Source organism: Sparus aurata, chromosome 21 (genome assembly GCF_900880675.1).
Source record: "Sparus aurata chromosome 21, fSpaAur1.1, whole genome shotgun sequence".
Taxonomy (NCBI): domain Eukaryota; kingdom Metazoa; phylum Chordata; class Actinopteri; order Spariformes; family Sparidae; genus Sparus; species Sparus aurata.
Window position 1 is genome coordinate 10934218 of NC_044207.1, and position 13334 is coordinate 10947551.

A 13334-nucleotide genomic window follows, 5' to 3' on the forward strand; every position below is an offset into this window, starting at 1 on the left:
CAATACAAGGTTAAAACTTCCAGTGGCTCTGTGAGTGCGGTGCATTTTGGAGATAAATTAGGCAACAAAATCAATTTCTGTCTAACTGCCCACGCAGTCTAACTGGTGCAAAGCATTGGCCTCAGGGTCATTAATTGTTACTAAATTCCAATATTTATCTTTTAAAAAAATTATAGTCAAAGGTTAGTGTTCAATAATGCAAGAGACTTAAACTATTTGGGTATCTGAGTGTTTTCTTTCTTTCTTTCTTTCTTTCTTTCTTTCTTTCTTTCTTTCTGTGAATTGTAGCTTCAAGTTCAGTTTTTCATTAACGCAAACTAACTTTTTGACTTTGGTCACAAAAGCAATGTTTGTGCCTAACTTTATTTCAGAAATGAGGCCTCAGGGTTCGTCACTCCCCGCTGAGCTGCATCCTTAATGTCAGTGTGTGCATCTGGGTGTATAATTGAAAAATGACTACATAACAATTAAGGGTGCCAAAGCAACCGCATGGCAATGTGATGTAAATGGAAAACCGAGGGGAAAAGTAGTAAACCACTTACAACAACAGTATAAGTTTAAAGTTTGATGTTGATATTGTACTTTTGAGAGAAGCTGCCATTAATCTCAAGAGCAGCCAGTGACTGAGCTGTGAGACTACAAATACAGACTAGGCAATTGTCCTGAAGGAAATGGGACAAGATAATAAAACCATAAAGCTGCCCTGAATATTTTATTTTTAATAAAGAGGGCAATTTGTGAGATACGACCACAATTTGAGTTTAAAACAATCCAAAAATGAACAAATATTTTCACAGAATGTGAAGGAACAACAGTGTTGATGTTATGTCAGTGTTGGCTATGTACGTGTTGCACAGATTCTCCTGAGGCTAGCATGTTAACTAGCTAGCCCCGGCCTGTCCTGTCTGTTAATACCACCTCATGGGGTGATAGTCTGATAGTATACCCCTGTGGTTTAAACTAGGAGATGTTTGCAAGAAGCAACATTGCTACTTTTTATAAGCTTTCTTAGCTTTCAGTGTGATGAATGAAGAAAATAAACTCACAAAATTCAACAAGGAAGATACCATCTCAAATTTTTTCTTATGAAACAGAAAAATACAACTGCGCAGGATTGAATTTAAGTTTCCAAGTTTACCGAATTAAGACAAGGTTAACATGTAATAAAAAAAAACCTCCATTATATACTTCGACTATGACTCTGTAAATCACCTCTGTAGCCCTACTGTATCCACTGTCATCAGAACGACATCCATCGGTCTCAGAGGCTGTGTTCAGTTCAGTTTGGTGTCCAGACTGGCTGCTGAGCCTGGTTGAACTGAGCACCATCGCCTGCCTCCTACGTGATCCAGCCAACCTTAGCAGACTGATTAGCTAACAAAGGACAGCAGTTCCCCCTTTTTTACAGATCAGTCTTTTGGTTTTACTGCCAGCAATTTGGCTGTTTTGGTTCACTGTCATCACTCTGTTCAACCTTGTTTCAAGCTGTTTTCGACATACAAATCTCTAAAAACCTACTCTAAGCAACCCTTACTGCCCACTGCTAAATGTTAAAAGAGTTAACAAGCATCGGGCAAACTTGTTGAACTGCCACAAGTGGTAAAATAATTCCATTAATGCAGGTTTAACAGGTATTCATTCAACAAGTTTTGTAAAATCTTCAGGCAGAATTTAAAACAAAATATGCAGAAAATAGGATTGAATCATTTCCTAATGCAGCTACTATGAGTAAATGCCAGATGTGTCCTTTGAGCTTAAGTGGTAACTTGCAGTCTGCTTATTTTGATAATTATTATTTCATTTTGTTATTATATGTTTGGTCCCGTGATGGGGACATTTTTAGTTTGCCTGAAGCTCTACAAGAAATGGATGCGTATACATGACACAGAAAATTGCGAGTTGGTTTTAGTCGCAGTAGAAGTAGAAACAGATGTAAATTTCCCGGAATATAAACTATGCCGGTGTGATTGTGTGTTTCACTGGAGGACATGGCAGCCTCTGTGCAGTATCTGCCTGTCTGGAAATAAAAATGGGCAAACAATCAACAACGAGCAATAAACTGACAGTATTGATCATGTTGTTTGTGGAGGAGAGGGTGGTGTTTGCCGGTGATGGCACGGTTTTCAGCCATGCTGATGGGCTCGTGTTTTCCTGCCTCTGATAATGGATGAAGATTCATGGTGGCCATGGCTGCTCCATGTCCGCCGCGAATCCGGGAAGGATATTTATGTTGACAGCCCTCCTTCTCCCACCAAGCCCGGAAGGAGGATCACACAACCTGTCACTCAGATTGATGTCTCCCCTGACGGCACAAGTTAAAAGGAAAGGAGGAGAAGGTAATGAAGAGAGGATGGAGGAAGGAGAGAGCTCCCAGGGCTGGAGACATACGAAGATGATCTCTCACCGCTGCATCATCGGCAGTCAATTCATCACATTGACATTCGCATACATACACAAACCATACCTGTGTAGTGGGAGCACTGCTGTGTGGAGCAAAGCTGCTCTATTACACAGAGGATTTGTTGAGTATGTCTTTGATGTGAGAGGGAGAGGAAAGCGTGTCGGTCATACAATATGGATCAAATGAAAAGGAAATAAAAAGATGCATTGTAATGTCAGAGACGTGACCCCTTTGCATATTGTTTATTATTTGGGATGTGGTGAGATGGGCCTCTACAGCGAGCGGCGTTACTGTTATCCAGCCCCATCATCTTTGAAATGGGATGTTGTTTGCTTTTCCGCAGGTACGTTATTCAACCACAGCCAAGTATGAATTTTCTATCCGTGCAAGCTTTGATATCAGAAATGATTTGTTTTCATATCGCGGCCCTGCATTGTGCAACAGGCAATTTTAGTGCATGGCGAGTGCCTCTACATAACGATGAGAGGAAACATAATCTAATTTCTTCTTTCATTTACAGGACAGATTGTTCAAACGGAGTAATAACTATCTCCTCTGCCCCTCGCTGCCTCTCCACTCCTCGCCGCTCCCTCATCCTTGCCCTCTTCTTCTTCTTCTTCTCCCGCTTTCTGCATAGTTCGACCCTATTCATAGTCTTCCCTATTCCTTAAAGAATGCATTTGAAACCATGCAAATGAGAACAAGTGAACAAATGAATGTTTCATGAATGCTTTTATGATGAGAAAATGCAAATGAGGATGAGTGAATGAATGAATGTTTAATGAACGCTTGTTTAATGAAAAGGACTTATTAACTAGAGCGCTGACTTAGCACTGCGCCACAGCCCGGGCCTACCACGCATGAAAGGATCACATTATATTTTGGCAAGGAGGTGATACAACACATTTAGATGAACAAGCGCCGCTAATCAGTCGGACCTGATTGACAGGACTGAGACATATTGAATTAGCATTTAACTGTCACTTTCGCTGGCCCGCCCGCCTCTATTTGTTTTGGATAATATCGCACCAAAGTACAATCTGATGGAGTAAAACTGTCAGGGCCATGCCAGCCGAGCTACGTTTTTGGCTTCCGTGGCTGAGCTGGGGATAGAGGCCCACACATGAGGGAGTTATATCATTTGCCTCATTAGCTGTTGTTGTTGTCATATTTCCCTAAATCTCACACAGAGATGTAGACAAAAGTACAATTTAACTTCACCCCAATGTCCTCTAGAAGTTGTGTGTGCGTGTGTGTGTGTGTGAAAGTTCAAGTGTGTCTGGAGGTGTCTTTGTGCACAGGCTGCCAATTTATGCATGCTCGCTTTTGCATGTTTAATGTGCGTGCACGCCCTCAAATGAGCGCAACTTTGTGTTTGTGTTCGATGCAGCTTGAAGGTACCTTTAATCGTAATGTTTAAAGCCAGTGCGGTGCAGCTTGTCTCTCTTTATGGGATCTTTTTGGCCGCCTCCATCACTCTCTGTGGACTGGGATTATCGCAGAGGAAGCCCACTAGGAGCGATTGGCTGATGCACTGGAGATATCTGGAGTGTTACTTTTCCCCCCACTTAAATCTTTATTGGTAAGAGGTTTGAAACATTACATAATTATAGTAAAGAAGAAACAGCTTGGGGGATGCTTTTCATTTGTTTTCCATCATCTGTGCTGTCCTGTGCATGAATTAATGCTCTGTTCTGATGCCACAGTTATCTGGTATAATGTAAATTTTCCCCATTTTTCTTTAATTTCCTCTCAAATATATGTCCATGTTTTTACAATTAAAGGGTAACTCCATACATTTTACACGTTAAAATGTAAAGGTCTTAGGGATTATGACTGCATGTGTGACATCACTTTGACCTGACAAGACCTTTGTTGTACACTTGCAGTTTGGTTAGAGCCTGTTTGACCCAACAATCCCTCTCCAACTTTCTCCCCATGCGGACTTGTTGCTCTTTATGCTAAGTTGCCTGACTTTCTGCTTTGCTGCCGTAATAATAGCTATGGACACTGGAGGTCGCTGTCTAATGAGAAACGTAAATATGCATCGTAATAAGCAGCTTTCACAGTCGATTTATAAGAGATGTTTTCTGATGAGGACTGGCTGCCCTTCTCCATTTCCTCATAATACCTATTTCCACTAAATACTGTTTGCTTCATAGTTGTCTTTGTTTTGTTTTTTTATTTCATAGTGGAGGTACAATAAAACCCAGTGGGACCTTATGTCCTTCTATTTGTTGTAGTACCACAGGGGGACCAAGTTGAAGCTCAGGGGGTAGAGCAGGTCGTCTAGTAATCAGAAGGTCGTTGGTTCGAATCCAGGCTCCCCCTAGCTCAGCTGAACTGCATGTTGAAGTGTCCATGAGAAGGATACTGAACCCCAAGTTGCTCCTGATGTGCAGTTGGCACCTTGCATGGCAGCCTCCGCCATCAGTGTATGAATGTTGGTGTGAATGGGTGAATGTGGCAAGTTGTAAAGTGCTTTGAATGGTCAGTACACTGGAAAAGCACTATGTAAGTGCAAGTCCATTTACCGTCACCAAGAACAAAGTGTGAGTTATCCATGTTAATGATGCACACACTCCACTCATCTGACATCTACTGTATTTAAATGTTTACATTTTACCGTGGGTGTTATAAAGAAATAATCAGATTTCTCCAGGAGAATTGCTTTCATGTCACTGGATTTGTTGATAATTGGTGTATTACTATCAGTAATCTCAACATTAATTTCTATTCCCCATTTGTCCCCATTCTTTTTCCATGTTCAGTGTCATAATGTCTAGCGACCTTGTTATAATGCTGACATTTTTCTTATATTTCTCTCCTTGGCTGAAGTGTAGTTCTAGTTCAGTATGTTAGAAAGCACCTGAGTTGTTATCGCACAGATTTATGTTATATAACAACACTGAGACAGAGGTGAGTCTAAACACAACAATAAACTACTTCAATTCAGCCCCAAGTGTTCACCAAGGTTCGTTGCTCAAGGTTATTATGTATGAATGAAAATCAAAGTCAGTTCACTCGAGTTGCTTTTAAAGCTGCATTAATGCATTTCTGGCCACTTGGGGGCAGCAAAATGAGCAGTAAACACAACATTTTCATGTTTTTATCCTGTTTCAAGTTGTTATGGTGACAGTGTCTATTTACACATGCAGCACACTTGGAGCAGTAAAAGCATTCATTCTGTCCACCTGACAAATGTCCAATATTCACCCTCCTTTGCACTGTTTTTGTCTCCACCCACTCCTGAGGGATATATCTGGTACTTCACCAGCTAAGTGCTCCACTCCAACAAGCCACTAACGTTGTCTGATGCTGTTTGTTGCTGGGTAGGAAGTATACAGCAAGTTGTCAGACCTTTTTTGAAAATGAATGACAAGTGCTGCCTTGTGCCTGCTGAGATAAACAAAGCTGGTGAGTATGAACCAAAAGTAAAGAAATCATCCTCAGTAAAGAAATGGGCCCTTAAATCAAAACAAAATGCTAAAAGACACTAAAACATCTTGGTCTGGGGTTCTGATAGCCCCCAGCTTGTTCTCCAGTGGGTGGTGAGAGTCGAACTGAAATTATTGATCTGTGTATTTGGATTTTCTGTACACCTCAATGTTGAGGCTTCTATCTTCTTCACTGTGTACTGCACCGTCCAAGAAGGGCAGACTGTCAGCAACACACTGAAACAGACCTTTTGTCCACCCTAAGGACAAAACACCCAGGCATGAACACAGCAATGTAGTTCATGCTGTTCAATGCAGACACGACTACACAGATTTGTACATCGAAACAAAACAACCTCTCCATAAATGAATGGCACAACACAGAAGGGCAAACTCCTCAGGTCAAGACTCTGCTGTCCACTTGAGGACAACAATGTAAACATTTTGTCCAGAGAAGACAGATGGTTTGAAAGAGGAGCAGAATAATCCATCTATGTCAAACTGGAATGACAGTCCTTGAACAGAGGAGGTGGCCTATGACTTTACTTATCACCCACTTACAATGCAGCAGCACTTGCATGCAGAGTTCCCTCGCCAGACAGCTTAATAACCATTCACACCTGGGCTCACCTAGACCTAGCAACCCACATGAAGGCTGGTTGGATTAACGACTAACAAGAGGACCTATCAACTCTGGAACACGTGTCCTTAACGACACTGTAAGGACACTCCCACACAGGGTTTAAAAGCCTGTAACTTCTCTCCAGTTAGTTAGAACTGAAGATTGGATGAGAGGTGAAACGTCCTCAAGAGACTGAAACACGTCCAGTTTCCTACGTCACAGCACTATCATGACCTGGATGACTGAGAACCTTCATCATCATTCTGATTCTGACGTTTTTTCTTATATTTTATATTTTAGCATTTTCTACAGGAAACTGTGGCCTTTCTTAGAGTTGCAATATATAAGAATTTTAGCAACTTTACTAGAATTGTCAACAAAATGTGAACACAATAATATTTTTGACATTAATACATTCATGCGCTGAGTTGCAGAGATGCCTATTACAGTTAGCATTGTTGCCAGCTAGCCCATCTTGTCCAAGTCTGACATTCTTATGTTAGTGGTGCAAAAAACAACTCTGCCCTGGTTCTCTGAGTTTCCAGTCTGGGCCACTATATACATGGCTAACTGAGCTAACCAGCTAACCGCAGCTCTAATTAGCAGATCTTAGCAGTTATTTTGGATCTATGCTGCCCCCTGTTTGTTTTGACTGTGAACTCGACAGGGGGCCAATTTGTACATGTCGCACCTTCAACTCGCAAAAATATGTTTCAAACTGAGAAATGTGTGAGTCAGGCCACAAAGAAAATAAATGATTTGTCTCTCACGGATGACATTTCCAAAGTAAGGTCACACAATGGTCTACTGGAAGGGGAGTGTCTTTGCCTCTCTACAGTTAATTGTTGGCTTTATTGACAGGTGTCTCAGCCTACCACAGTTAGCTATATTGAGTGCCATTGCTCATTAGACTTAGCTCCACCGGGGGTTCCTCCCTTTAACAAAAACTTGGAAGTGGATATGAATAGATTTATGATACCAAAGTACCGTCTGGCAGCAGTTTCACAGTTCAACAGTACAACGTGTCCTTCAGGTCAGCCAGTGAATGTAATAAAAAAAAGCTAATCATCTAGGGGCAGGGTTGCCCTGTATCATAATCCCTGAATGAATTTAAACCTCTCAGCTCCAAACGGAACCATATTATTCCAATAACCGTCATTATCCCTCATATTAGCTTAGCGGAGGGAACGCGCCAAATGGCAAGGGCCACTCTGTCTCCGGTTTGACCTTCCACACCCCACACTCTTTGCATATGCTCTTTCTCCCCTGCTCTGCCCCCAGCCCTCCCCATTATCTCCCCATCTTCTCTCTCTCTCTCTCTCTCTCCCCCATTGCTACAGTTGCGTTAGGAGGAAATGGGGCTTAACAAAAATATTGTCAAACTGCCTGGAAAGCCGAGGGGAGGAAGCTGGGCGAGCATATCCAAATAGCCTCCATTTGAATTGCTAATTTGAGCTCCAAAATAAATAAATAAATAAATAAAGTGTTGACAGAGCTGAGAGGAGAGTAGGTCCTTAATAAAGCAACAGTGTTAACTCCTGGGTGAGCGGCTTCAGAGCGAGATCAAAGCCTTTTAAAACAGGGCAGACTTAAGCGTCTTCGGGGGACCCTCCTCACCAACAGAACACACCTCTCTCTCTCTGTCTCTCTCGCTCGGTTTCCCACTAATTCTGTCCCTGCAGTCGCTAGCCTCCACAATCCCCTCTTTCTCACAGCTTGGGCTTTTGGATGAGAACCGCTACTCCCTCAAAGAGCATGCAAATGTGTGAATGTATGTGCGACAGAGATGGAGAGGGAGGCAGAGAGGGGAGGGAGGAAGAAGGCGAGCTTTGTTAGAGATGTCTAAATTGGGTTGCCTTTGTGCAAATCCACTGATCTCTTTCAAATGAAAAGGGAAACATGTGCTTTTGTTCCACTAACAGGCTATCCACGCAGGAGTGTCCTACACATCAACGCCGCGTCGTTACTCACGTGGAACAGGAGTCGGTTGAAACTGCTGACCTGAGCCGGACACCTGCACTACGTGTCAGGTCTCTTGACACCCGCCACACAACAGAAATGAGCACTTTTGCCCACGACGTAACATTGTTTAAGTGAGCATTACACATGAACACGAACATTGTTTGTGTACATAGAGTTGACAAAAAATAAAGTTTTTGAACAACTCACGTTAGCAGTAGCTTCTTCCTCTAGCCGTTGCATGGCAGCCCAGACGTACTCGGGGATCGGCACGTCTGAGTGTATGTGGTTCAGTTGAGCTATGTGTAGAGACCCTGGTGATACCACGAGCAAAGTTTCATGTTGTGTTTTAAAAATAACGATTTTGATGCTAGCGTAAAAGTGCCCGTAGCACTCCCATAGAAAATTAGTTTGAGCTGAAAACGAAAATACGCTCAATCTTAAAAGTGCCTCTTTTGACGTAATTATGCTTTTACACGAAGGTGAAGCAGAGGGATCTCGCTGCTGTTCATCTGGTCGGTTTTGCCGGAACTGATTGAATAATCACATTGTCAAATGCATTGTTTTCCTTTTTGTCTTACCCATCCACTTATCATTTAGACCCATTCACCAAAATTTTAAGTAGCATCTGCCATTTTCCCTGCTCACGACAAGCTTTTCCCGGCTCATGTATGCATATTTTAAACATCCAAAACCTTGGAGGGCTTTGTTGGATCAATATTACCTGAACGGTGTTACTTATGAAAAATAAATAAAATATTACGATGACCACATATTTTTGTGTGGGTCACATGTATTACTGTACAACTTCTGCTGTTAATCAGTCAGTCTTGAGAGTTTTCCATCAGTTATGTGTTCCATTAAAAAAGAAAACAATTAACAAAATAACTCTTTAATAAATAAGTGCTTTTGCTTTTTCATGATTTTCACACTTCTCTCTCACACTTTGAAAGTTTTGATACACGTTCAGGGGAAATAACAACAAGTAAAACACATTTTTGAGTGATGGGGCACTTTTAACGAATTAAGCTGTAATAGACAGCAAAGAACTGAAACACACCCACCACACCTTTCTACAGCTCCCTGATGAGGAACCAAGTATCTCTGCCAAAATATGATACGACGATGATAAGATTAAAAGATATGCATTGCTGGCATCCACCCCAGTCACACATCCACACTCGTACTTACTTAACTCTCACATATCCCACTCGTCTCCTTATGGGAACCACATATTACAACCAAAATAAATCTGTCTGCTGTGGAATCAAACAGAATATTGTGCTCAACCGCAACATGGCTTGAGACTACACTGATCTTCCCTCAATGAATAAATAAAGCTGCTCACAGATCATCCTGCGGTAGAGCCATATTGATTACATTTTGGATCACAGCCCTGATGAGGACGGGAATATTATTAAACAAGAAGTTGTGGAGGAAGAAGTCTTAAGAAGTGAGGAATGCTGAATATATAAAAAAAAAAATTACTAATAAAATCAAAAGTAATTTTTTTAATTTCAACACATATTGTCAATACATTCATGAACTATACAGTTATTTGTGTATCTTGTTTAAGTAGTTATTACAGAAGATATACAATCTTATATGCAAATTCTGATTATTTATCCCAAACTGAGTTTAAATAAATCCTCAGGAGTTCTTATACTTTGTAGGAATTGTAATTGTTTATTCATTGATTTTTAAAAAAATGTGTTTTAATTATTTTAAAATAATGATGTAGAGGACTATAATGGCTGCAGACATTAGAAATAGCGTATTCTAAGGTTCATACTTCTTTTTTGGATGTCTGGCAGAAAATGTTTACATGCTTTAATGCTCAAAAGACACATTATTGTTTATTATGATGCAGCACCTCTATTCACCCTCTGTCTGAACAATATGTTTTAGTGCCTGTCTCTTTAAGGTCCCCCTCTGAAAAAAGCCGAGTCTGCTCTAATTGGTCAGCTCTCACAGGACTGAGCATGCACAGCCCACCACGTTTTCTGTTTGTTTGTTTCAGCTCTGCCAGTGCTTTTTAAACTACCATACGGTTTTGTTAACGGCTCATTTAAAGGCACAGTTTCTGAACAAGAGTTGTGTGCATTGAGCATTTTAATTACTACGGTATTAATATAGCAGATAGAATTTCTCTATAATAAAACGAAGAAATGGAAATTTCACCTTTTACAATATGGGACGTTTAAGTTTAAATCACTCTCACCTCACTGAATGTAAAAACAGAAGACATGAGGAATAAACATACGAGCTGGTGAGGTAAACACACCTCACACACATTAACCACTCTCTCAGTACTGTGGCTTATCTGATGCTTTTTCTAACTCTGTCCAGAGACTACAGCACACTGGAGTGCAGCTCGTCCAGGCTACGTGAAGTGTAATGTAGGTCAGGTGTGTGAGCTGCAGTGCCGGTTCACGGCGCTGACCCAGTAACTAGCCCTGTCAGCCCACCTTACCTGGCACACGAGGTTAGGTCAATCCCACTGACTGTGTCATGCAGCGACCAGAGGAGCGGCAAGACAGGAGCATCCAGCTGTCTGATCAGCTGCAGGAGCAGCAGATGAAGGCATCCAACATGTCAGTGTGTGGACAGCTGGTCCTCAGTGAAGGGTCCAGGAAAAAACCCAGTGGTCATTTAGGGATTTTTGATTATATATTTAATAAGCAAGAGCAAATGATCCATAAGATGTCTGTTTTTTGACAGGTGGTGCTGTGGGTGTGGTGATATTGTAAGCTCAAAAAAACAATATAAATATTTCATACAGGTGTTTTTTAAGCAAATGTAATCACTGCGTATTACTATCATGAAGCAGTATGATGAAAAACTACCATCTAATAGAGAAGAATCACAATACAAAGACAATAAAAAATATTCAGCAGGAAAAGTAAGATGAGACAGTAACACGGTAAAAGAACCACTAGTGCTCAAGCACTGATGTGACTAATTCCTGACCCTGAGCAACATTTTACACAATACACAATCAATCACATCAAACCCGCAAATGTAAGTGACTGCTTACAGTGATTTTTGCTTTTGATTAGTACACAGCAGAGGAGCTACAAGGCAGCATGCAGCTCAATTCAGTGAGGAGGGCTCACCTTACTAAAATCACTCAATATGAACAAAACCTAATTAAGGCTGCTGTAAGTAATATCTTTATTAAAATAAGTGTTAAATAGCTCTATATTCCATCAGTAATCACTGTTATACAGTGTGTGTTCAATAATCCATGTCTCTCCTCCCCCGAATCATGCGGAGGAAAGAAATATTCCGGTATATCTGCCTACTTGTTTGCTGCTGCCATGTCTGCCGATTACTCATGTGGCAACGTAGAGAGGAGGGAGGATACTGCCAAATGCGAAACAGGCAGCAAGCTAGCTAAAATGATGACAATGCTAACAGCAGCTTTGACAGACTTAGAGTAATAAGCTAATAAGAGTTAGCAGTCAACTTGCTTGCACACTCAGACAGCATTTACTATGGTCACCGACAACGTTTCACATTTTAGTGGGCTAGCATTTGCTAATTAGCACTATGTGCAGCTGAGGCTAGCTATTCATTTGGCTCTGAATAGGACGCAGGATGAATCGCTAAAAAGATCGTCAAAGTTCATGGTTGGAACAGCGTGGATGTCTCATGTTACAGTGATCCATTCATTTCATTTCAAAGCACAAATGTCAACCTCATGGTGGCGCTAGAAAAAAATGTAATCAATGGCATTAGGCTTCACCCACTGGACTAAACCGGAGGGCCGGCCAGCAGACTGGCATTACCCTCCACTGAGTGAAAAGACATATATGTTTGTTTGTATTTCTTCTCACTTCAGTCTCATGTTGTTTTAAATCTTATAAAAGGCTAATTGTAATTTTTTTTTTTTCCTAAAACAGGTGAAGGCAAGGCTCGGTTTGCTCAGTTTCTTTTTCTTGTGCTCAGTTTATGTTGAGCCTCTCTGTGGAGGCAGGAGTAGTCTCAGTGTTTATCTCTGCTCATCTTAATTTGGCAGTTTTTTCTACTTATTCCAAACAAACTGCTGCTGCTGCTGCTGCTCATTTTGCTGCTTCTTTTAAAAAGACTGTGAATCACTACTTTCTATGAACCACACAGTTTTTTTAAATCAAAGAAATGTGCAGTTTCGGCCATTATAACATTCCCGATTGCGCAATCCCATCACGTGTATTCTGTTACTCCCCGAGCCTGGTCGTATAACGTCACACAACAGGATAAGAAAGAGACGTCTTTTGAGATTTCACTCTTTGGTGGATTTATTTTATGATTTCATCATCTGAGATTATGGTCATAAAAACCCTATTCACTTTTTATTAAAGGTACCATCTGTGTCATGTGACGTTACCTGCAGCCATGGTCTGCAGTATATTGGCTGCGCGGAGGGACAAAAATACACCGCAGATATGAGCGGCAATCAAACCCAATGTCTCGAAAAAAGGTCAACCTCTTGGAACGCCACAACATCCACGTAGAGAAAGTAAACATGTGGGGGTTCATGTGTCCTTTTCACCACACCTGTTCCTTCACTTGTGATAAATTGAATTAGCAGGTGGTACATTAAGCAGCTTATGTTTAGTTTATGATGATTGCCCTCCCCCCCTCTTTTTGCCTCTGTTCCCCGCTCCCTCTTTTTCTGATGGGTGTCGAGTCGCTCTCCCCGAGCTGCTCCACCTTACTCCTGTACCTGCCTGCGAGGCTCGGCGACGGCTCTGTGTGTTTGCCGACGTAAAGCTGGAGCGGGGCTCTAATCTGCCATTAAGACAGGGGGAGAGGGAGGCTTACTGGTGTTTCTCTTACAAATCCACTTCCAGAAAACCCCGGCAGAGATGCTGCACTGCATCCCAACGGATTAGTGATGGGGCTACCACCGCCAGGGAGAGGAGAGGAGAAG